General features: G+C 36.0%; 1 protein-coding gene across 1 annotated transcript in view; it reads right to left on the minus strand.

Annotated features, from left to right (window-relative positions):
* ZSWIM6 (zinc finger SWIM-type containing 6) overlaps nt 1-24,887 on the minus strand; it is a 223,795-nt gene that overhangs the window by 22,466 nt on the left and 176,442 nt on the right. The gene's annotated exons all lie outside the window — the stretch shown is intronic.

Below are 24,887 nucleotides of genomic sequence, written 5' to 3' on the forward strand. Positions count from 1 at the left end.
TGGTAGGGTGGGGGGAATTATAAGAGGTCTATTTTAAGAAAGAGTTTCTTAATGTCAACACTGAAAAATTTTTACAGCTAATGGTTCCTTATGGTTACAAAGTACTTTACATAAATTATTTCACTTGCTCTTCACAATTCTGTGAACATAAGCATTATTATATCCAATTGACAGATGAGGAAGGGAAGCTCAAAGAAGCTAAATGACTCACCCAAAGTCACACAGCCAATGTATGGCAGAGCCAGGATTCCAATCCAGTCTTATAACCTTAGGCAAATCACTAAACCTTTGTGAGGCTGTTTATTCATCTACAAAATGAGAAGGACGGCCTAAATGATCTAGGTCCTTTCTAGAGCTTTTCACTATGGTTGTTTTCATTAATTTTTTTTCATATAACTACATTTGTTCACAAGAACATATTTTATTCATATCATAATTTTCTTATGAATTTCTCCAACTTAAAATGTGTTAAGAAATAAAATAAAATATTCCCTGTCCACCCCTCCCCACTCCCCATCCAAAAAGAAAGAACAGACTTTAGGAAATGTGATGGAACTATGGTTACAATCTCTCTGGACCTCAGTTTCTTCATTTGTAAAATGAGCAAAGTTGTATTAGCTGTAGAAGGCCTTTTCCAAGTTTCCAGTTAATATTTTGCAACAAGTTTTTAAAGTGCTGGTAATTAGTGCTTCTGGTAAACAGTTAGCCTGGTGGCATTCCTTGACCCCAGGTATGGGAGTTATTTCTGAAGAATCACTTCACGAGCCAATGAAAACTGAGTGGGGAGCTATCAAATTCTTCCAAGTCTTTCTCCCACACCAAAAGCCAGACAAATCATCTTTGGATGAAACCTGACTGTACTCTGATGCAGTAGTGAGGTGTGAATTAAAATGATTACCTAAAAGGTCTAAAAACTCAAAGTCACACATTTTTGCCAGATAGACACAAGCACAAAATTATGCAAAAATTCATGAAGGATTAATTATCTTTAAATTAGATTTAAAGAAGCATAATAAAGACTACCAAAAACACTGCAGTATTTATATAAAAATAACATACAAATCAGGACAAAAACTACCATTTTTGCAGACCAGACTAAAATTGTCCAAATATTACAAGATTTCATTTCCTAAGGCTTTAGGGAAAAAAGAAATCAAACATCAAAGGCATGGCATTAGTGTTTAAGTATTTATGACTTATCATATGATTCCCCACTAAGAAATTTTATCCTGAGTCTACTTGTCTTAAGTGAGTATATTATGAGACAGCTCAACCAAAGGATCTCACTGAGCTGTGCTGGACAGCAAGAGGATCCTCACAATGTTCTGAAGGGGAAATGAACTAAATAACCCACCCTGGCTTTTGGTACTGCTTGGCAGGTAGGATTCTAGAAATAACAGTGCACAGCACAGTGTCTTCCACTTAGTAGGCACTCAAAAAATGAAGGAGAATAAAAACAACAAAGGCTTTCATCTAAACTGCCTGGCATGATGGAAGAAGCAGCCCAGTACATCAATGGAGGAGATGCTAGCTCCCACTCTGCCTGGACGACTTACCTCACAGCAAGGTGGTGAAGATCAAATTAAATAACATATGTAAAATGTTTTGTAATGAACTATAACCTTGGACAAAGATTTCTGGGTTCAGTTCTCACCTATAGCACAAGTCCGATCTACCTTAACAGCTTTTGAATCAACTGTATACACTACAAGATCTATTCATATTAGTATACTTTGATTAAGAATAAAATGTTTAATACAGAAAAATAAGATTTTTTATCCAAAAGGTTTAGCTTAACATATTATAAATTCAAATGCTAAATCAATAAATTTTACACAACTGTGTATTTATGAAAATTATATGTAAAACCAAATTTGTTTATATAGTATGATGATCTGGATATCTACCTCCCTCACTTTCTAAATATGAAAACTGAGGCTCCAAGAAGTCAGAGTAACTTACTAAAGTCACATAGACTCTCCGACCCCAAATCTAAATTTCTTTCCATTATAATATAAGGTCTCATTTGATAATATTGTGAAATGTCAAAAGAGCCCAATATGTAAAGAAGAGAGAAAATAAAGCCTACTGTAATTAAATTATTTTTGCAAAGTGAAATTAACAGTTAATAATTTCTGTCGTCATGCACATATCTGCTATTCTTGAATTAAGACATGTATGTAGTATCTATTATTTTTATTTTTTAAATGTATTCATAGACCAAATAAGAGGCAGAATCACAGAAAGTAAAATAGATAATTTCAATTATATGAAATTAAAAGGCTTTTGAGTAACAAAACTAATTGAGCAAAAATTAGAGGGAAACAGGAAAAGTATGAGAAAAAATTACCGCAAGTCCTCATTTTTCAAACACATAGGGAATTGAGTGAGAATTATACAAATAAGAGCCATTCCCCAGTTGATAAATGGTCAAAGAATATGAACAGGCAATTTTCAGAAGAAGAAACCAAAATTATCAATAGTCACATGAAGAAATACTCTAAATCACTACTGATTAGAGAAATGCAAATTAAAACAATTCTGAGGGTCCACCTCACACTTATCAGATTGGTTAACAGGACAGAAAAGGAAAATGACAAATGCTGGAGGGGATGTGGAAAAACTAGGACACTAACGCACTACTGGTGGAGTTGCGAACTAGCCCAACCTTACTGGTGAACAATTTGGAACTATGCCCAAAGGGCTTTAAAAATGTGCATAACTTTTGACTCAGCAATAGCACTACTAGGACTGTATCCCAAAGAGATAAAAGAAAAGGAAAAAGGATAAATTTGTACAAAAATATTTATAAGAGCTCTTTCTGTGGTGGCAAAGAATTGGAAATTGAGATGTTCATCAATTGGGGAACGGCTGAACAAGTTGTGGTATATCAATGTAATGTAATACTATTGGGCTATGAGAAATTATGAGCAGTACTGCTTCAAAAAAACCTGGGAAGACTTATATGAACTAATTCACAGTGAAGTAAGCACAACTAGGAGACAATTTTACACAGTAACAGTAATATTTTAAGGATGACCAACTGTGACAGACTTAGCTACTCTTAACAAGACAATTATCCAAGACAATTGCAAATGATCCATGATGAAAATGCTATCCACTTCCAGAGAAGAAAAACTGATGAATTCTGAATATAGATTGAAGCATACTTTTGAACTTTATTTTTGTTGAGATTTTGTGTGTGTGTGTGTGTGTTTTCTTTTGCAACATTGCTAATATGGCAATATATTTTACATGACTTCACACGTAAAATCAAATTGCTTGCCTTCTCATTGAGTGGGGGATGTGTAGAAAGGAAGGAGAGAATTTGGAACTCAAAAGTTTTAAAAATGAATGTTAATTTTTAACATGTAATTGGGAAATATTTAACAAAATAAATGTGTATTTTTAAAAATTCATTCATAGGTTTAGTTCTGACCCAACTTACTAACCAACAAACTCAAATGCTTCTCTCAACTCCAAAAACATTCAGATAAATTATTAATCTAGTTCAACTGTTCATTTTATAGGTATGGAAACTTAAGGTGGACAGTTAAGTGTGCCTAAAATCCCACAGCAACACAGGGGCAGGATGGAGACTGAACTTGGATTTATTGACAACCAATAGTTTTCTATAGTAATGGTTTCTAAAATTTTTCATTGTGCACCTCTATCAAAAAAACATTTTTGAGCATGCACACCACCCTCTATTTGTTTATTTATAAATTATGTACACATGCTGTTGTACTGGGCAGCTGGGTGGCACAAGTGGAGAGAGCACCGAGCTTGGAATCAGAAAGGCCTAAATTCAAATACAGTCTCAAGATACTAGCTGTGTGACTCTGGGCAAGTCACTTAATCCTGTTTACCTCTGTTCCATCTATAAAATGAGCTGGAGAAGGAAATGCAAACCACTCTAGTATCCCTGCCAAGAAAACCCCAAATGGGATCACAAAGAGTCAGATATGACTGAAACGAATGAACAACAACAAAAATTGCTGTACTAATAATTACATAATCACAAAACTTAATCAGAAATAGAAATTTTAAAAGGATTAGATAAAAGATGAAATATGTGATCCTAGTAGCACCAGGGAGACACTGGAATTTATTGACTAGGGGTGGCAAATCACTTTGGTATCTTTATGGAAGACGGATTGGAGAAGAGATAGATTTGCTGAGACAGAGAGACCAATTAGGAGACTATTGTAATATGCAGGCAAGAGGTGATGAAATCCTGAATTAGGGTGGTAGCTGTCTAAGTAGCTAAAAGGGAACAGATGTGAGAGATTTAGAAATAGAAACTCAGATATAGCAACTGATGTAGGATCTGTGAGATGAAGGAGAGTGGGGAGTGGAAGATAACACCAAGGCTGTAAATCTGGGTAACTGGAAGGGCAATAATAAAGGATAATTTGGAGGGGGGGAATAGTATAAAGACATCTGCAATGCCTATCTATGCTTATCGATAGGCAATCTGACTTCCTTTAACCCCAAATGAAAAAGGGAAAGACTATACTCAATTGGTCAGTATAGAGCCTGCCCAAGAAAGGCTCGGGGACAGAATTTTCCAAATGGCACCTGCTTCTGTGGGTTCCTGGACAGCAGTTAGTAAAACCATCTTGAAGGGCCAAAACCTAAGCTCACAAGTCCAACAGACTGGTAGCTTGCACAACAGAAGGAAGTACAATGGACAAGCTTTAGAGAATAAAGCTAAGTGTGCTAAACACAAGTGGCATACTGGTATATGTTTAATAACTGGCTTAGCAGGAAAAAATGTACTCATGATACACTTTTAAGTTTAATTTATATTTTTAACACTTTCTTAAGTCTGGACAATCAACAAAACAATAAATCAAATCCTAATTGACAGCACTTGGTATAAATGCTTTCATTCAAAATTTAACAATGGACTCTCCTGTGCCCCATGAACTAGCTCCAGCACACCCCCTGGGTCTCATTATTGGCTAGCAAAGGGAGAGTGACCTACCTTCCTACTCTTACTTGGTTGATCACATACCTTTTAGGGTCTGGTCCTAACCACACAATTTGCAGACCACTGTTCTACTGGTGTTCTTGTTTATACATGGAATGCTTTTGATGTTTAAAAAGAAAATTAAGTCAGTACAAGGTATTTTAAAGAATTAATGGTCAATAAGCATTACTCATTACTGCTGAAGTAACTTAAGAACAGACCTGGGCAACTATTGGTCAAATGGTTTAATCTTTTGCTACTGAGGGCCATAGTAGCAGAAAGTTATTAATGAAATCACAAAGGTATTAATTCCCATATAAGGGGAATTACAAAACAAGCCACACCAGGACATGTATCTGGTGTTTATCATAAAGGATATGTGCTTAACCATAATTAACACACTGGAAGAAAGGAAACATTGCTTTTCACAAGGGGAAATCTAATGTACTAGTATTCTTAAAGGGAATAAACAAACATATTGATAAAAGAGAACCAGTAGATGTAATTTCCTATGTCTAAGAAAAGGTCTCATATAAAAGATTATTTTTTAAAGGAATAATCATGAAACTGGAGAAAAAGGAAAGGGAAAAACAACAACCACTTTTGTCCTAAACAGTAAAAACTCTCTTAAAACAGAAAACAAAGGATAGGGATAGTGTGTCAGGGAACTAGGACCCATCTTAACATCTTTATAAATGAATATATCACAGTAAAATATACAAATATACAAATGATCTGGGTTTCCTAGATGATGGGAAGAAACCACAGAAAGATCTTACAAATATTTTCATAAGGGCAAAAAAAGGCAAGTGAATTCTAGCATATATTGCCAACTACAAGGATAAAATGAATTCTTAAATAAAATGAGGAGTGCAAAGACAACAACTGAGACTCAGAATGATGGATGAGTCTTTGTGTATTGTGCCCTTAAAGACATCAAGCTAATGTGCTACTACAGCCAAAAAACTGTCCAAACTACTGGACATCATTGAGAAGGGCACTGAAAAGAAAAGTGAAAACCTTAAAATGGTGCAGTATGTGAACCCATAATATCCTGGGCAGTTCTAGTCTTTATGTCTCTACATGTACAGGGTAAAAAAATAGGCAAGGCAAGGAGTGTTGCTACATGAAAACAAACTCAAACTTGACTGAAGAAAATTAGGTATAAGAAAATGGAAATTCATATGATGGGTAATAAGATAATCTGAGAGAGAACTACTCTTTATGGTGGACATAAGGGAGAACAACCAATCCCACAGAGGCCTCTTATGGCACTAGAACACTGGGTTGGCTGGACCATGTTTGACCCCGTATAGCAATTATCATTCATGTCACTATGAGTATTTGGGGAAAGATCCTTAAAACTAAGACTGTGAAAAAGTGAACTGAAGTTTACAGCACAGACCCAACCCTTAAGAACATTTTGTACACCAGAGGTAGTATTTAGGGTTGTTTTGTTGTTGTTGTTTTTCTTATTTTCTTTCTATAGATTTTGTTCTTTAATTGAAAATTTCAAAAAATGTAAGCTCTTTGGAGAAAAATTATAGAAATCTAAAATATTCAACTCAGTTTTTCAGTTCTCTGTTTCTTAAATGTCACCCCTCCCCCTTCTTTTTAAATATTTCAGCTTTAAGAGGTCAGCAAATTTAAGTTAAATTTCTAAAGTCCCAAACTTTATTGACTGAACTTGAAATTCCTTATCTGCCTTCTACTTTCAAACAAAAGTTTTATCTGGAAATATTTTTAAAGTTAAATTCAAATACTCTATTTTAAGTTCTATTGCAGTACACCTTATTGCACCATGCTAGTGATTCTGGATTCTGGAAGGGTTATCCCTGAAAGAGCTACAAGATCTATTCGATCCTACCAGTTCCTAATTTATAGATACAAAGGCTTTTTGCACAGGCTTGCTAACAGATTGTGTGTCGTTTGAGGACTAGCCTGAGCTCAGAGAGGCTTAAAATCAGATTGACTGTAAATTTTTTTTGGCCATAGCAATTCGTGAACATTATCTTTGTTGTAGAAAGTTTGCAATTTATATTGCTAGAGGATTGACAGCCAGGAAATCATGGATCTTTGACACACCAAAGAAAGTTCAACTGTTAACAGAAATGGTCTTAACCTTAGAAACAATGTTAGCCATACTGAGTAAGTCCTTCTCTATATTAATTCATGGTTATTACAACATTAATTTCATATTTTTTAAAAAATTCAATTTGAAAATTTAACTCTCACTAATTTACATTCTAAGCAAATAGTAGCTATGCTTGAGTCAGCAAAAATAATGTACATTTTCCTATTTGCTCTAAATAAGTATAAAATAGGTCAATATTTTAAAGACTGTCTTAACCAGATTTCATATTGCTAAAGTATATAAAGTCCATTTTCCAGCCCTCTTACAATAATAATAATAATAATCATACATTTTTACCTTGAAAGGTAATGACAAAGTTTTTTATAGCAAGCAAAATTGATATACTAATGTTGTAGTGATATGTTCTTGAACTCAAGAATCATTTAATGTGCATAAAAAATCAAGGTCAACTGTTTATAAAGCTCAAGCTTAAACAAAAAATAAAGCAAGTTTACATGAAATCTTTGAACTTTGCTCCACACCCCCCCCATTTACTGACATAATACCTGAGACGTTTTACCATAGATTAAAGGAGCAGATAAGCAATCAAAATTTCAACTAACAATTTGTGAATAATTTTTTAGGTCAGAAGATAAAGAACCATCAAGGTGGCTAGAGTGAACCTGGTTAGGAGGCACAGTGGATAGAGGACTGGGCCTGGAATCAGGAAGACCTGAATTTGAATTTAGCTTCAAATACTTGCTGGCTCCACAACACCAGGCAAGTTATTTGACATCTGTTTGCCTCAGTTTCCTCAACTATAAAATGTAGATAATAATAGCATCTGCTTCCTGGGATTGTTATGAAGGTCAAAGGAGATAATATTTGTAATGTGCTTAGTACAGTGTCTGGCCCATAGTAAGTACTATATAAATGTTGGCCATTATTGTCATCATCATCATTTCTACGATAACTTTTTGGCCAAAGACACAGCAACTTCTAACAATGTTAAAAGTTTAGATCACAAAAAAAACCTAAATATTTGAGTATTATTTCATTATTCACTTGATGAAATAAAACTCTTCAGTCAGTTGCACTTTAGTATTTACCAGAGCTCCTCACTTATGGAATGACATAGAAGGTTTTGGGTTTTGTGTTTTTTTTTTTAAATGCACAAGTCATTAATTACTTAATAAGAGCTTGTGATTTCCTGGAAATCAAAATCATACCAAGAATTTTGGTAAATTTTGCTTTCCACCATGTTTTGGAGAGAAAGTGCTATACATGTGAGGGAAAAGACTACAAATTAAAACTGGAAATGAAGAGATTCGGGTGAAAGAAGCCAAATCAATCTGGGAGAAGTTTGAGGAAAGAGTAGTTTACTGTTAGTCTACTTATTAATTGTGTGGCTGTAGAAGGGCTGGAGTCAGTTAGCTAATATTTATACACAGGGTGAGCCAAAAGTCACAAAGGGGTTTCAATATCCAATAACTTCTCTATTTTTTGTTTTGAATCTATAATACCATAGCATCATATACAGTATATATTGGAAATGAATTGACATTCTGTGTGAAAAATCAAATTTCATAATGGCAAAAGTAAAGAAAAAATTATTTTCAAAAAGTTATTAAAACATTGTGACTTTTGGGTCACCCTGTATATGTTGTTTATATAAAGTCCTCTTCAAAAGGTACCTTCTTGCAGATTCTTTACTTTGAAAATGCAAATAATAATAAAATAAATGGGGCAGAAGGGAGTTATGGATATTTTGGGTTTTATTTCAATTTTTTAGCAGTACGGAAAATCAATAGATCAAATAAAATTATTTTTTAATTTTTAATTTTTTTTGTAGGGCAATGAAGGTTAAGTGACTTGCCCAGGGTCACACAGCTAGTAAGTGTCAAATGTCTGGGATCAAATTTGAACTCAGGTCCTCCTGAATCCAAAGCCAGTGCTTTATCTACTGCACTACCTAGCTGCCCTCAAAAAATCACTTTTAATATTTTACAGAATAAAACATAAATCTATTCTTAATATCTATATTTGTCTCTTAGAAGTCTAAAAGGAACCAGAATTGCAAACATGAACCAATTAGCTATTCCTCTAGAAAAGCTATAAAATGGGGGCAGCTAGGTGGGGCAGGAGATAAAGCAGAAGCAGAAGAAGCAGAAGCAGAAGCAGCAGCAGAAGAAGGAAAGAAGCAGCAGAAACAGAAGAAGCAGAAGCAGAAGCAGAAGCAGAAGCAGAAGAAGAAGAAGAAGAAGAAGAAGAAGAAGAAGAAGAAGAAGAAGAACTGTAAAATGTTTCTGTGCATTTTCAGATAATAACTGACAAAATCAACTGTTTAAAAATTGTACTAGATAATATTGAAAATCTAACCTTAGTAACAAAATATGACCAATTAATATATACTAAATTAATTCAGTCTTCTGTAATATAGTCAGTCTAGGGGGCAGCTAGGTGGTGCAGTGGATAAAGCACCAGCCCTGGATTCAGGAGTACCTGAGTTCAAATCCAGCCTCAGACACTTGACACTTACTAGCTGTGTGACCCTGGGCAAGTCACTTAACCCCCATTGCCCCCCCCCAAATATATATAGTCAGTCTACTATAATGAAATTCAGTTTTCCTGTATCAGTAACTCTGCATTTGAAAAATTTTTGAAAATTTTCAAATCCTTGTAAAATTTAGTCAGTTTACTATCTAATCTATTGATTGGTCTACAAAATTGGGGTTAAACCCTGGGGGTTGGATGTAGCTTGGCCTTAATTAGAAGGTGGCAACCTAGGTCACACCCCACCCTCCCTGATTTCCAATCAGAGGGGTTTTCTCTAACATTCTGCCCCTTCCTTCCACTGGAGCTCTTAGCCTCCCTCTTAGTGAGTGTCAGCCTCTCAGGGCAATTATAACCCAAATGCTACCAGGGCACTCACAAAAGCAGCTGCAAAGGTACCATTAGTACATTTCACTTACTTAAATGCCCCCTCCCCCAATAATAACCCTTCTCACCATATCACCTCCTGGTCATGGCCATACTGCAGAAACATATTCAAAATCTTTTTTGGATCAAAACATTTGAAAAGACCAAGTCTTAATCTACCAAAAAACTTTTGTGGAATTAAAAATCAAGTATTCTCAGATCATGGGATCTCAATAGCCATTTAGACCAACCCTCTTATTTTGTTGGTAAAGAAGCTAAGGCCAGAATGATAAATGATTTGACCAAGATCACAAATCCACTCTTTTAACTGGACCAAGAACTGCTTGCAAAGGCCAGTGAGTTCAATGGTCAGCAAAATATGGGGGAAATATGTCTCTGAGAAACTTTAGTTTTGATTCAAGACTACACACACACACACACCCCTTCTTTTAGGACACTGTTAAGTGTTCATTTAATGTGTAGCAAGAGCATCTTAACTCATCTGACTATGCAACACTGTGTTGTCACTGTACCATACATTTATGTTTGCCAGAAAACTTGGCCTTAATTAGGAAGCTTGATTCAATAGCAAGTAACTGCAGTCCTTTTGTTTTCAGGTCTTAAACTTGAGGAAAAATCCACAATGGAAAGGAATTGCTCAATATGAGTAACAACAAAAGGGCATTCAACAGGTGGCAAGGTGAAGGAATGTGAACTTTAGTATCCTGGGAGTAAGCATATTTCCCACATGTGTACTGCACTAGCTGCTTGATTAATTTATCTCTCTAAACTCTGTCATGGCTTAGACAACAGACGTGACCCCAAGGAAATGATCAGTCAAAAAGAATTAGCTTCCATGAGGAATCTACATTTTCATGGATTTTTTTCTCTTTTTAAACCAGAAAAATAAAATTCCCATTTAGTTCTCTTTAGAAATGCCTAAAAAATTCCTATATTATTAAAATTTTGGAAATTGAATGAATCCTAGTGAACTTTAGTATCATAACACACCATGCATCTACCACACCATTTACTATCCGTTACAAGGAATGTTTTCTTAAATTTGCTGCTTTGTGAAATTTATTATAAGCAGACACCCACACAGTATAAAAAAGAAAAAAGGAAAAATGTTACCAAAAAATTAAATGGTAGATACAAAGTTTTCCCCTCCTTTATTACTGTCAAATTATTATTTAACTTTTCATACCTTATCACCCAACTCGATTTCAAGCTCTTTAATGATAGTGACAGTGTTTCATATAACAAATGCATGCAAAAATAGTGTATTTGATAAAATATCATTATGTTTACCATTTATTTTCAGAGGTAAGTTATAGTTATAATGATTTTTCTTTTATGTTGAACAGAGGTCTGTATTTAAAAATGAGGGCAATCAGAAGCCCTACAAGAAAAAGCTCTAATTTAAGAACTGTTATTATAGAGTATTGTGGACAAGGTAAATACTTCAATAGCACACTACCATAAAACCCCCAAGGAAAAAAATACTTGCAGTGTTCTGTCAAAATTGAACCACAATTTTATTCATAAATGGAATTTCTTAATGTGCTGGGTTTTTCTATAGTCTTCAGATAGAAGCTGATATGGGTGCTGTGTTTTTCAAAGAACAGAATGTTTTATTTTGCTCTAATTCTTTCTATTACTGAATTAAACTCTGATGTATTGGTCTTGACAAGTGCTTCATGCTGATTGTACTATGTATGATAGTATAATCACTCCCCATGTATTTCCCACTGGCTGGCTGATTAATACAATAGATTACCTGCAGCACTGATGGCAGGGCGGAATCCCTGCCCTAATTCACCCTAAGTTCTGCATATGTGTGTAGGCATGTGTATAATATGGGAAGCAGAGCGGGGGAGGAGGGGTTCTTGAGAACTGGGGTGGGGGGAGGGAGAAAAGAAGGAAGGGAAGAAGGTGATCTAAGGCTCTTAAAATTGCTGTTACTTTTCAAAATTTGCTCTTTACTACCCTCCAATATGTGTTCTGCCTTGCATTTTTGTTCATTCCATCAGAAAACTTTAGAAGTTGTCTCAGTATTGTAACTGAAGGAGGAGGGAAAAGAAAGGAATCAAGATCACTGAGCTTTGCATCACACTGGTGAAGAAGAGCCAGATCTCCTCCCCCCAAATGAAAGGTGACTGAGTAACTGAATAAGGACAATATTCTATTGTTGTTTTTGTCCTTCTCGAAGACGACCATGGAAAATGTCATGACTTGCAATGAGTTGGATTTAAGTGAAGGAAGGCTGTGCAAAGTCACCAGCCTCACTCTCTCCTCCAGAACCATGTGGGTCCAGTGGCGAGATATATTATCAGGACAACTGGAGATGGCCCCGGATGTTTGAGGCAACTGGGGTTAAATGACTTGCCCAGGGTCACACAGCTAGTGTCAAGTATCTGAGGCTGAATTTGAACTCAGGTCCTCCTGATTCCAGGGCCAGTGCTCTGTGCACTGCACCACCTAGCGGCTCCTGACAATATTCTAATGAAATCATAAATGCATGCACCCACAGACATCTCTTGGTATAGTGGGTTAAGTGTTTTAAAAACAAAATACTGAGGCAGCAAGTGTTTAATAGATTTTCTGAAGGTATGTGTAAAATAGAGTCTAACTTCTTTACTAAATATCCTTCAGGAAAAGGAGAAGCAAGATATACTTAAATCATAGCTTTTTTTAAAAAGGAGGAAAAGTTTTACCCTGGTATCTTGTTCAATTTTATTCAGGTATATCAATACCTGTTAAAACTTCACGGACATGTGACAGGTAAGTTAGGATTTGACCGTTACTTTCACCACCTTCCTTTCCCTAATGAAGTCACTTTGCTTAAGTATATATGCTCCAAGTATCCCCCAGACCAACAATCTTTGTCTCTGTCTCCTCTGATGTCTTTGCTTTTCCCAGGCTTTGAACATGCCCTCTCCTCTTTAGTGTTCATATTCTCCCCCTTGGCAATATCACTCTCTCATGTTTTCATATCACCTCTGTGCATATGACTCCCAGACCTCTGTCCAGCCTGTCCTCTGGCTTCTCTTTATAGCTTCCATCTCTGTCTCCCTAGAGACCAACTCTACTCGGATGTCTAAGGTCACCTCAGCATGTCTAAAATGGGACTCATCAGCTTTTCCTTGATGCCTATTCTTCCTCCCAACATCACTGTCTGTCAGTGACACGTCTTGAGGTTATCTTGGATCCCTTCCTCCTAGGGACCAAGTCCCATTAAGTTCACCTCTCATGTTCATATCTTCCTTTCACTTCCCACTGCCATTACTTCAGAACAGACCATCATTACTTCCTGCCTAGAATACTACCATTGCCTCTTACTAGGTCTTACTGCTTCCATTCCCCTAACTTATTCATTTTTAAAGTATAGTTCTGCTCGGGTTCCTCCTTTGATTAACAATCTTTAGTGACTCCAGATTCAAGTCCTGAATAGACACTACTCAAAAGTCTTTGCCTGGCACTCAGGTTCCTCTCATAATTGGACAGCGTATTACCTTTACAGCTTTCTCTCAAACACCTTTCCTCCAGGTAGTCCAAGCTCTGCTCACATTCCCATTACTACACCTTAAACAGCTTGAGGGCAGACTTCTCTTAGTTCCAGGCCCTTCCCACACTCTCTCACTTGACGCAGTACTCTGCACATTGCAAGTGCTTAATAAACGTTGAATTAAATACCTGATTATCCCCCCAGGCTTGCTGTAGCAGTTTAGAAATGTACAACCATGTCCCATAATGAATGGAGTGGAGAAGCATTAAATTAAAATAGAGGTTTGGTCATAGTTCAATCTCACAGAGGGTCTAACATCTACTACAAAGATTGGTTTGATAAGGGAAAGTGGAGGCGGGGGGCGGGGGGGGGGGGAAGGTTTATATATCACAGTCGATTCAGTAACTTCTAGCAGTATATCACACATATAGAGAGCTTCCAAAACTTACTAGCTGTGTGACTCTGAGCAAATCACTTAACCCCAATTGCCTCACCAAAATAATAATAATAATAATAATAAAATCAATCAATCAATCAATCTGCTCCTGAAAAAAAAATAGTTACTTTTAAGGCTACCTAAAAGCTAGACAATTGACTTTGTTTAGTTTTCACTCTTCATTATGACCATCAACACCACCAGTTTCTTCTTGTGAAATCTAAGGATATCAGGATTGCTTGGATGGGAAACATTCTAATCCATACCTGATCTTTTGTCATGTTCCTTTCTCTATAGTTGCTTCTTCCCAAACCTGTTGTCTGATAACTAGGACTGGTCTGGCTGTAATCTTTTTCACTGTTTTATCAACCAAAATGTAATGGTAATAGGAGACTAGGATAACTGTCTCTTAGTTTCTTGAGGGCATAGTAAGGATTATTTGACAAAAAGTTGAAAAGAGAGGAAAATAAGAAATTATTGCAAAAATTAATTTAAAAATATAAATTAGTAAAAGAAAAGTTAACACATTACAAGGATGCATTGTCACACTTATTTGCTCCTAATACTTAAAGATAGGATGTGATGTTGGTTTCTCAGTAAGCTGATCTATCACAAATTGGCAAGTTTTATTTGCAATATAATATAGCAAATGTAGTTTAGCAATGGATTATCTTACTTGGGATGACAATTCTCTGCATTTAATTTGACTAGACATCATAATTCATTCCTAACGACAATGAAAAAATAATTAACCACACCAGAGTTTTGCAAAAACACCCTTGCAAGACCAGTGCAGGCCCAAACTGTACTTGGCCAATGCAAGCCAAAGCTATATTTGCTAATGAATGCTAATACTAAATTGAATCATTATTTCTTTTATCAAAGTCATGATGCTACATTTCTGAAGGATAAGAAAAAAGGCATTCATGGTTGTAAAGTTTAAAAATAAGATGACTAAAAAGCGGGTATAAAAATAAAAGCAAAAATTTACACCTTATGATATCAACTGTCTTCTTATCCTACAATTTTTAAAGGGAAATGATGTTAAATAAGAAAATGAAAATTATGCATAGTAATATACCACTCTAAGAAAATGACAAATTTCTAGTAAAAAGTGTTGAAGATTTAAAAGATACCATGACTTCACAAAAGGTAACAGAAGAGAAACAAGGCTTATAAATATGTGCTGCCTTTTCAAAGACTTAGGCAAATTCTAATTTTCAAGACAAAATTAATAAATGACCAGGATGAGAATTTTACAGCAGAAGATCTTTGTTTGAACTCTGAGGTACCGCTTCACACCTATCAGATTGGCTAATATAACAAAAAAGAAAATAATAAGTGTTGGAGAAGCTGTGGAAAAATTGGAACACTAATTCATTGTTGGTGGAGCTGTGAACTGGTCCAACCATTCAGGAGAGCAATCGGGAACTGTGCCCAAAGGGCTATAAAACTGTGCATACCCTTTGACCCAGCGATACCAGTATTAGGTCTTTATCCCAAAGATCATAAAAAAGGGGAAAAGACTCACATGTACAAAAATATTTATAGCTCCTCTTTCTGTGGTGGCAAAGAATTGGAAATTGAGGGGATACTCATCAATTGGGGAATGGCTGAACAAGTTGTGGTATATGAATGTAATGGAATAACTATTGTGCTATAAGAAATGATGAGCAGGCAGAGAAACCTGGAAGGACTTACATGAACTGATGCTGAGTGAGATAAACAGAACCAGGAGAACATTGTACACAGTATCAACAACATTGTGAGATGATCAGCTATGATAGACTTAACTCTTCTCAGCAATACAATGGTCCAAGATAATTCCAAAGGACTCATGATGGAAAATGCTCTCCACATCCAGAAAAAAGAATTGTGGAATCTCAGTGCAGATTGAACCATACTGTTTCTATTTTTTTTTGGTTTGTTTTTTGTTTTTTGAGGTTTTTCCCTTTTGTTCTGATTCTTCTTTCACAACATGACTAATGCAGAAATATGTTTAATACGATTGTACAATACATAAACTACATCAGATTGCTTGCTGTCTTGGGGAGAGGGGAGGTAAGGGAGGGAGAAAAATTTGAAATTGGAAATTTTATAAAAACGAATGTTGGGGGGCAGCTAGGTGGCACAGTAGACAGAGCACTGGCCCTGGAGTCAGGAGGACCTGAGTTCGAATCCGGACTCAGACACTTAACACTTACTAGCTGTGTGACCCTGGGCAAGTCACAACCCTAATTGCCTTGCTAAAAAAAAAAAAAAAGGTTGGAAACTATCTCTACATGTAACTAGAAAATAGTAAATACTTTTATGATAAAAAAAAAGATCTGTGTTTGGCATGCTCAGCCCCCAAGGAGTACTAAAAGAATATAGATTATTTAGTTTTACATTAATTGATACAAAGGGTGACAGAAATGACCCCCTTTACGAATTTAATAAAAATGATTCAATATTAAAGGGGAAAAAAATTCCACTTTGTAATGAGGCTCTAGTGCCTGACAAGATTTCGCCCAAAGTGGTACAGGCAGTCTTTAAATTGAGTACATTTAGCAAAATGGAGGAAATAAACCTAGTATATGGACTTCTCCATCACACATCATTTCTCATTATTCCCCTATACTGCTGCCCTTTCCTACACTCAAGCTAAATTGCTTAGTCTATCTCCCATGTTCATGTTATTCCTTTTCCCTGGAATCTGTGTTTCTCCTCTTTCTTCTTATCTGCTCTCAAATCCACATCAAATTCAGGTTGTACAAGATTACTTTCCACTCATCTGCATTAATTTAATGACCAACTTTTGCAAAAGGGTTCTTCTCTTGCTTCATATATTTGTTTCAATCCTCCCTTCCTCCTCCTGCTCCTCCTTTAACAAATGCCTAACACAGGCAAGTGCAGTGAAAAGGGCACTTGGTGGAGTCAAGAAACCTGTCTAGGAAAGAAAGAAGGAAGGATTGATTAAGCTCCTACTATGTGTTGGGCACTACACTAGATATTTTACAAATGTTATTTCATTAATATTCACAAAAGTCCTGTGAGATAGGTATCATTATTATTATTCCTATTTTACTGCTGAGGAAACTGATGCAAATAGCAATTAAATTAGTTGCCTGGATTTACACAGCTAGGAATTGTCTGAGGCCAGGTCTTCCGAGCCCAGAGCTCTTTCCACTTGAGTCACTTAACTGCTAATAAGTAGTATATAACCTTTGGTTGAGTATCTTAACTGGTATGAATCTCAATTTCCTCACCTGTAAAATGAGAGGAGTAACTCATTCTAGAAGAAGAGCTAGGAAAATGATGCTGATATAGGTGTGCGATGACTACAAAGCAGTGGGCAGCAGGCCCAGACAGACTGCTGAGAGGAACATTTTCAACTGAATGTGGGCTCCCAAGTCTACATATTTACTGCATACTTCCTAGAGCGCAGGAGGCTCTGGGAATTTGTATTTTCCCAAGTCCATCTCCAAATTGTGAAACCCAGTTTGGCTCCTTGAAAGACACAGAAGAAGATAAAGACATGATGATCCTATGTTGTAGTGATCATTAAGCTACTCCATGTTTCTCAGACAATGGAATTGTAAAAAGAGTTGGAACTAAAACCATGTGCTGTTTCCCTTCACTTTCAAACTGTTGGGGCTTGAGCCTCAATGTACCAAAAGCTTCAAGAGTAAAGGGAAAACAAGGAAGATCTATTGTATGGCATAGAGAAGGAACCAATGGTTTTTTCTTTAGGATTGGGCAGTTGGCAATTTTAAGTATCCCAAGAAAAGATATAAAAATTCAAATGTTCCAGACTTCTCATTCTCCTACATGGCTCCCTACTGTACTCAGGACCTCCTCCCAAGACTCCCACCCCTGTCCCCACTAGCTTCTCAGTTCTAAACTGGCATTCTGGCTTTGACTTTATTAAAAAAAAAAAAAAGGTTAACCTAACCTTGCAACAAGATTCACACTAGAAACAGATACTTAACTATGGCTATTTTTGCTTGCAAGTACAGAGAGAGCGCCAACATTTTACCAGGAAAGAAATTTACACCCAGATCAGAAACTTTGAAAAGGGGGAAGGGGCCAGAAGAATTTTGTTCAAAATATTAAGTAAACAACCATTTCCAATTAAAATAAAATTGATCTAACTTACTAAACAATTTGTAACAGCAATACTCAGGCAATACCAGGCCTTTTCTACCTTAAAAAAAAAACAACCCAAACCCATTTTGGTTTTTTAAAATATGTTTTCAAATAAAATATTTGAATCTTCTCAAAAAGAAAAAAAGTATTTAAAGTCTGATAAAATATTATATAACACATGGAAATCTGAAGTTTTTTACCTTGATAAAACTGTAATTAAATCTTATTTAATTATGACCTCTAATGACATCTTTTTAAATTAGATTTTAATAGATTGGCAGCCACAACCTATAGTTACACAGAACAAAGTAAAATTACAGTTTAGGAGTAGTTTCAAGGAAAGAGAACAGTCAGTACAGATGAAAGGTTACAGTATATCCACTCATCCCTAAAGGATCCCATGGTAATTAAGCACATTGAACAGATAGCCATTACAGCTAACAGTAGTTGCTCTCACTGCCAATCACTACTGGGATGTTCTGTGGAATCAAAGGGGTTTTCCCCCTTTCTGAGAGCTGCTTTCGATACAATTTGCATGTGATTTAAGAAATGGACTGGTTGAAAAAGTGTCTTTCGTAAAGGTCTTAAAACATGCAAAGCTCTTTCTCTAAGAGGACTCTATTCCTATGTTGCTGTTTTTCAGTTCTCATTTTTTCTTACATAGTTGAGTAGAGTGCAATATAAATGATTTTGACAACACTGACACAGAATTAGAAAAAATGAATGCAACCTAGCAGAGGGCAAGCCCTAATTTAACACAGTAGGCAATTAATATTTAAAAACGGACTTGTCTTAAAGCTGTCCTTTTGGCCAACCTAAGCGTTCCTGCAAGTAGACTCAGTGTAACACTGCTTCAGTAAGACAGATGCGTATTCTCCATAAAAGGCAATGGGATATAATGAAATGAGCCCTGGATTTGGAGTTAGGGGACCCAAGTTCAAAACCTGTCTCTGTCCCTCACTCCTATATGACCTCAGGCAAGTTATTTAACTTCATTGGGTCTTAATTTCCTCATATATAAAATGAGGAGGGTTGGACTAGATGAACCAAAAAGAACCTGTACAGCTATAAACAACAAAGGTAAATGAAGTATTTTCTTTTAGGGAGAAATATATAAAAAATAATCCAAATAGTTCAACTGAACATGTATTGGAAGAGTAGTAAATATGTAGATTATTTCAATCTGTTGGCTTTTAGGGCCAGAATGATGAGGGTCCTACCAAGTACAACCATGAACTGCTTTGCATCCATTAAAGAAAAAAGAGGAAATGTCCCAAACAGTCGTACATTACTAGAAGAATCCATCCCCCAAACACACTGCGCTAAATTGTGGTATGACGAATATATTCTGAAAACAACAGAGAACAGGAGGGGGAAAATCTGTCTGGCAGGGGCAGGAATCAAATATTGAACCTCCATGTTGACAATCTATTGGGTGCTATCATTCCACCAAGCAGCAAAGATGCTTGTTTCAGATTCTTTTACTTGACTGCTTTCATCAGATTAAGCCCTTTCACGCTGTGAGCCTTTTTTCCCCCAGTGCATCGGCCATTGCCAGAAATGGACACAACGAATCCACCGGTGCTAAGGAGTTAAGCATCTGAGATTTAATTTAACAGTTTCAGCTTTATTAAGCTGTCACAAGAACGGCCCCACTTTGATAACAGTAGCTGCTCCAATTATGGCTTGGTTTAGGGTTGACAAGTATAATGATTCATTCGTGGCACATGAGAAGCAATAAAAGGTTGTTTTGCATTACAGCTTTAAAAATGTGGGCACTTTTTTCATTTAATTTGTCACTTAGCTTTTGCTAAGAGGACATTTAAATTGCAGTAAAAGGCAAATGGGGCTTTTAGTTTAAATGTAATCCCCATATTTAAATGATCTGTAATGGCGCAGTGTTCGAGTGGGAACACTATTGTCTCACAGTGGGCCCTGATGGTGACATGTGACATTTGTATTCAGGTCCTGTATTATCCATGTGGCTAAAGGGCTTCCAATTTCATTTCACAGCCAGAAGCCTGTAGAAAACACCAATTAACTTGCAGATCCCATTTGCCGACAAAACTCAGCCTCTTCTCAATGTCTGGCATCTGGCAGTGCTCAGCATTTAATTCCAAAGCAGAGCCTTGAAGCAATGTGATCCCTGCACTGGGGCACAAAGTCAAATTTCCCCCTTTTATTAAGAAATAAAATCTTTTCCTTCTGTTGCCCAGGACCAACTTTAAGTTAATTTTTTGACCCAATATTAAGATGTCATTGCTAAAGTCGCCTTGCCTGAAATTCTTCAAAGATGGAATTTGGGGCAAGAAAAGGTTGACAACTAGCCTTTTCATGGAATCAGAGTAGTCAGTGAAACAGAGACCTGGAAAAAGAGACCATATAGGATTTACAATTTTACCCCTTTGATATATCAATTCATTTCAGGCTAGTTACTGATAGCATAAAGGTAAACATGAAGAATGAAGAGAATATAGAGAAAGAAATAGCATTCCTCATGTAAGACTAAAATTAAGAGTACTTTTATCATTCTCAGTCTTTGACCTGATGTAGAATCTGAGGGAAAAAGACAAAATTAGCATGTGGAATTTTATGGCTCTACTAGAGTTTAAATCTCCAATTAAAATTCATAATTTTCATAAACCAATTTGGAAAAAAGTACAACTATGAGAGGTGGTATATGAGTTCAGTTTAGAGTTGAAAAATAATACTTTTTTTAAAGGCCTATGTTACTTTATCTTGTTTTTCACTAAAATTTCTAGGTGTTAATTCCGCTCCTTTTTGTTGATAACCAGTCATTTGTAATGTGTAACCTAAACTTTCTTGCCTGAACATTTGAAAAGGGAATTTCTTAAATTCTGTTACTTTATTATTAGAGGAATATTTGTATACATTATTCAGTATAGATTTTAAAGCCTTTAACTTAAAAAAAATAAATAGGCAATTTAAGATGACTTAGACATTTATAGGAAAGATATGGAAGTTTAACCCAAACTACCAGATCATATTTTAATGCTGAATCATATTCCTTCAAAAGCTATTTAAGTATAGTATTAAAATGACCTTCTTCATCTCAAACCAGTCCTCCGCTTAGCCTGAAACAATTTACTACAATAGCAGAGAGACAGCTTAAGTTCTGATAGAGAGTTCATTATTTACTTGACTAAATGTAAATACAGAACAACAAAACCTTAGAAGTGAAAGAAATTGTGTACAGGTCATTTAGTCCAACCTCCCATCTAAAATAAGAATCTCTTGTCCAACATTCCTAACAGGTGTCCATCTATCTAGTCTTTGCTCAAGCAATGATGAAGACTAAGCTATTACTTAAGCTTTGTACAAATGAAGCTCAAAGTTATTACAGTATGCTTAAAACTGAATTCCAGAAAAAGTGACTATATTGTATTTTAGTAGCTGTCCTGCAGAAAACTTAATTTAAGAAGTCTTCATTCAACTAAGGCTTTTATTTATACTGCATGCAACCTCATTAATTCATGGTTTCAGCAAATCAGAAATAAAACTTTGCAATCAAAGCCAATTTGTGAACTTAATATTTATTAAATGAAATCTCAGCAACTCTATTTCCTCATATAGGACTGCAAATTCTTTCTCATTCTATTCTTCAAGCTTAAGCCTCCCCCCATCCCCCACCCTTTCTTTTCCTCATCTATAGGGAAGAGATTGGACTAAAGTCTCTTCTAGAACTAGGAGTCTATGAATTATATGGTATCTATACCTGGCTCTATAATCAAGAACTTTTCCTGACATTTTATACCCAACTCAAAAAATGAACAAAATAAACAAAAAGATACCCTAAAAGAGATGACATAAGTAGCACTTCAGGATCTAAGGTCAAGAAATTGTTCCCTGGGCAGATGTTGATTTCTGGGGTTCTGAATAGTGTGTTGTAAATGATCTATACATTCAATCAAAAATCATTTTTCCAATGTATTTATCAGATCTATAGATGAGGGAAGAGTTTAGGACCAAAGGAGAGAAAGAGAGAATCACAGGAAGTAAAATAGATAATTTTGATTACGTGAAATTTTAAGTTTTTGCAGAAACAAAATTACACATTTCTCTGATAAAGGCCTCATTTCTCAAATGTATAAGGAATTGAGCCAAATTTATAAAAAGAGCCATTCCCCAACTGATAAATGAACAAATTATATGAACAGGTAATTTTCAGAAGAAATTAAAGTGATCAAAAGGCACATGAAAAAATGTTCTGGATCAGTATTGATTTGAGAAATGCAAATGAAAACAATTCTGAGATACCACTTCATACCCATCAGGTTGGCTAACGTGACGAAATAATTAATGACAAATGCTGGAGGAGATATGGGAAAAATAAGGATACTGATGCACTATTGGTGGAATTATGAACTGGGTCGATCACTCTGCAGAACAATTTGGAATTTTGCCCAAAACATAATAAAACTGCATACTCTCTGACTCAGCAATACCATAAATAGGTTTCTATCCCAAAGAAATCAAAGAAAAATGAAAAGGACGTATTTGTAGAAAAATATTTATAGCAGCTCTCTTTGTGGTGGCAAAGAATTAGAAACTGAGTGGATAACCATTGATTGGGGAATGGTTGAACAAGTTATGGTATATAACTGTGATGGAATACTATTCAGCTAAAAGAAATGACAGGCACAATGGATTCAGAAAAGCCTGGACTTACATGAACTGATGTAAAGTTAAGTAAGCAAAATGAAGAAAATATTGTATACAATAACAGCAAAACTGTATAATGATCACCTGTTTTTGACTTAGCTATTCTGATAAAGACAATTCCAAAGAACTCATAATAAAAAATGCTATCTACCTTCAGAGACAGTATTGATGAAATCTGAGTGCAGATTGGAGCATAATTCTTTTCCTTTTTTCTTTTTTCTTTTTTTGCAACATGGCTAATATGGAAATGTTTTTCTAGATTTCACACATATGACTCATATCGCTTTTCTTGCCTTCTCAATGGGTATGGTAGGGGTAGGAGAGAGGGAGAGAATTTGGAACTTAAATTTTAGAAACCAATTAAAATAAAGGATAAATTTATTTTTTAAAAAATGATGAATAGGATGGTTTCAGAAAAAGCTGGGAAGACTTATATGAACTGGTGCAAAGTGAAGTATGCAGAACCAGGACAACATTGTACACAGTAACAATATTGCTATAAGGATGATCAACTGTGAACGGTTTAGATGCTTTGATCAAGACAATGATCTAAGACAATGCTAAAGGATCCATGATGAAAAATGTTATCAACCTTCAGAGAGAGAGAGAGAATGGATGAACTCTGAGTGCCGACTGAAGCATACTTTTTAAACTTTCTAGGGGGCAGCTAGGTGGCACAGTGGATAAAGCACTGGCCCTGGATTCATGAGGACCTGAGTCCAAATCCAGCCTCAGACACTTGATACTTACTAGCTGTGTGACCTTGGGCAAGTCACTTAACCCTCATTGCCCTGCCCTCCCCCCAAAAAGTAAAGAAAAATAAACGTTTTTTGTTCTTGTTTGTATGTGTGAGCTTTCTTTTGCAATATGACTGTTATGGAAACATGTTTTACATGACTTCAGATGCATAATCAATATTACATTACTTGCCTTCTCAAGGGATGGGGGAACAGTGGGAGAGAGAAAGAGTTTGGAACTCAACATTTTAAAAAATTAATGTTAAAAATTTGTTTGCAAGTAATTGGGAAATACACACACACACATATTTAAAAGAAGTAATTTTTCTCACAGAAGTGATATGACCACATACATAACAGGTGTGGTGCAAATGGCTGGCTAAGTCCTTTACCTCTATAAGGAGAAACATTAGTGGCTGTTGTTCCATAGTTTCAACTTCCAATTACATTCTCCGGGCAGCTAGGTAGTACAGTAGATAAAGCACTAGTCCTGGATTCTGGAGGACCTGAGTTCAGATCCAGTCCCAGACACTTGACACTTACTAGCTGTGTGACCCTGGGCAAGTCACTTAACCCTCACTGTCCAGCAGAAAACAAAAACCAATTACATTCTGGTTTCACCTACAGCAAGAATCAGTACCAACACTGCACATTTGGCTTTTATTAAGATCTGAACAATAAACACCCTTTCATATGTGATGACTATTTTCTCTCACTTTAGAGGTGTATGGTAAAGTGACAAGACCACAATGAAGATGAATGCAGGCTGTATGCCAACATCTACGCCAGAGGGTGAAGAGGAGATAAATGCCAGGAAGATCTCATTAAGATGTACAATCTAAGTCAATGGGAAAACAGAAGGGAACAAACATTTGTGTAGTCCCTACTATGTGCCAGCCACATTCCCAAGCACTTTATAAATATTATCTCGTTTGATTGCTGTTTCCCTTCTGATAGCTGAAGGGTCATCTCACCTTGTACATGGGAAGAAGAGGTATGGCTTGATGTTAAGTGAGGTAAACAAAAGTAGAAAAATACCAAACACAATGACTATATAAATCAACAATGGGGACAAATATCAACAAAACAAATGAAATGCAATGTTACAAAACTATAATGAACAAAAATGAAGTATCTGTCAAACACTTATATGAAAAGTACAGTGCTAAGTGTTGGGACACAAATGGAAAAGTTGGCCTATGAGGGTGATAGAAAAACAACCCTATAGGGGCAGCTAGGTGATGCAGTGGATAGAGGACCGGCCCTGGATTTCAGGAGGACCTGAGTTCAAATCCGGCCTCAGACACTTAACACTTACTAGCTGTGTGACTCTGGGCAAGTCACTTAACCCCAATTGCCTCATCTAAAAAAAAACAAAAAACAAACAAACAAACAAACAAAAATCCTATATGAGCTTCTGGCAGCAA

Source organism: Dromiciops gliroides, chromosome 1, assembly GCF_019393635.1.
Source record: "Dromiciops gliroides isolate mDroGli1 chromosome 1, mDroGli1.pri, whole genome shotgun sequence".
In the NCBI taxonomy this organism is placed as follows: Eukaryota; Metazoa; Chordata; class Mammalia; order Microbiotheria; family Microbiotheriidae; genus Dromiciops; species Dromiciops gliroides.